Source organism: Triticum aestivum, chromosome 5A, assembly GCF_018294505.1.
Source record: "Triticum aestivum cultivar Chinese Spring chromosome 5A, IWGSC CS RefSeq v2.1, whole genome shotgun sequence".
In the NCBI taxonomy this organism is placed as follows: Eukaryota; Viridiplantae; Streptophyta; class Magnoliopsida; order Poales; family Poaceae; genus Triticum; species Triticum aestivum.
The window spans coordinates 536,215,435-536,217,756 of record NC_057806.1 but is presented as its reverse complement, the minus strand read 5'-3'; the positions used below and the strand labels follow the sequence as shown (position 1 = coordinate 536,217,756).

At 40.3% G+C, this 2,322-nt stretch overlaps 1 pseudogene; it reads left to right on the top strand.

Moving 5' to 3' along the window:
* Positions 1–1,473: 1,473 nt before the first annotated feature.
* Positions 1,474–2,322, top strand: part of LOC123107531 (putative wall-associated receptor kinase-like 16) — a 4,631-nt pseudogene continuing 3,782 nt past the window's right edge.

Below are 2,322 nucleotides of genomic sequence, written 5' to 3'. Positions count from 1 at the left end.
GTTTGTGTGTGCTTTGTGATGCTAGATTTTGAGTAATGGTATGGTGACTTTTTCCCAAAATAATACAATTAGTTCCACCATAAATCAAAACCTTACTCCCCACTCAACAGGTTAACAATCAATTAGTGGCACCGGTTGGTTGGAGTTTTGACCAAATCTCCCTGCTGAACATTTCAAAAAGAGTCACCACGTTAAAAGGCTGTCCCTATATATGTTCAATTTCCACCTCGTCCCCTTGTCTGGTTACACGCTCGCTTCGCTCCGGCATCACCTCAATCACGTCGATCATTGTGCTCCCAGTCAGCCATTACCCCTGGTACGGTACCCGCTTCCTTCCGAGATTAGTGGACTTTCTGGATTTTGCTTCTTCTCCCTTTGTTTCTGTTGTTAGCGTTCTAGTTTGACTTGATGGTTTCGATGTTTTCAAATAGCACTCTAGTGTAAATAATATGTGATCCAGTGACTTGGCTCTGATAAAATTGTGGAATCGGAAGTGTCCACAATCCTAATTACTAATGTTCAGAGCTAATTGTTGGAAGCGACCGGTAATAAAGCTAAGAAAATACTAGCATCTAATAAATTCCTAATGTTTAAAGTTCATTTTCCGCTATCTATGTTCCAAAAGTTCTCACCAATTGCAATTAGGACCACCGCAAGCCGCCTTGTAGAGTTGCCTCCCTGACTATGATTAATCATGTAGTACTACAATTTCATTTGGTTCGAACATTAGCAATTTACATGCATGCCATGGAAATTTTAGAAATTGAGAGATAAATATGAAGACACCTTCTAATATATATGTTCTGTGTACTGTCCAAAAAATAATATATGTTTGGTTCCAACATTAGTAATTCACGTTTTGGTTTGGCTTGATAATTTTGATGTTGTGATTCTGATGGCACTTTTTGTTACAACAGTGGTAATTCACATGTCATGGATCTTTTAGAAACTAGGGAAAAACTAATTCGTCGTTCCATACAAGGCGTCATATATTTTGGACGAAAGCGGCGCACAACAACCCAAAAGCAAGATGTATTATTGAACATATAAATGAAATATGAAGAGACCTTCTAATATAATGTATGCTTTGTCTAGTGTCAAAAAGTAATACTCCCCCCGATCCATATTAATTGATGTTGCTTTAGTATAATTTTGTACTAACGTTGTACTAAAGGTGCGTGAATTAATATGAGTCGGACGGACTGACCAGAAATTTAACATGCCATTTTATTTGTAAGATTACTGCTCTTTGATACAAATATTGAAACCCATTCATTCAACCCTGTTCTTATTTTTCAGGTTGTTGTTTCTTTAGCATATATAAAAGTTAAACAAGAACATACACAGGAATTGAAACTTTCAACCTACCAGCCAATTAAAAAGTGATAAAATCAAAGTTTTTTCAAGATGTTTTCTGTTCTCCTTTAGCACAACAGACACTTAATTTGGTGACACCAATTTCAGAGAATTAATATGGCCTCGATGATACTGCTCGGCGCCGTTATAATCCTGTTGAACCTCGCATCTATGTCATTGGCGCAACCTAAGCACAGATGCAGAACACATTGCGGTGACATTGAGATTCCCTACCCATGTGGCATTGCTATTGGTTGTGCCATCGAACAAAGGTTCGAGGTCAACTGCAGCAGGACTGTTGATGGAATTGAGAGGCCATTCATTCATGAACAGGAGGTTCTAAACATCTCAGCATCCCGCGGTCAATCCAGAGTTTTAATGACCATCCCATCATATTGCTACAATTCTAGTACAGCAAAAATGGATTTGCGCCCTTGGGATTTTTACTTAGCATGGCCATATCGGTTCTCGGACGTGCAGAACAAGTTCATAAGCATTGGTTGCAACTCAATGGGATACATTTACACAGGAAAATCAAGGTATGTAGCAGGGTGTATATCGGTGTGTTGGAGCCCGGACGAACTGGCAAATGGCTCGTGCGTCGGCATAGGCTGCTGCCAAAACACCATTACCATGGGATTAACAAGCTACCATGCCGTATTCTATGATGTCGACTACCTCAACAGTACGACTAGTTGGCACTTCAACCCATGCGGCTACTCCATGGTGGTGGAAGCGGAGAATTTTGTTTTCAACTCAGTATATAACCACGACAAGGTTCAATGATACCTAAAAAGGGCGGCAACCGGTGGTGCTTGACTGGGCAATTGGAAATGTAACATGTGAGGTGGCGAGCAGAAACATGTCTTCCTATGCATGTCGGACTGGAAACACTGTGTGCGTGAATTCACCCAATGGCTTAGGGTATCTATGCAATTGCTCTAGCGGATACCAAGGGAATCCTTA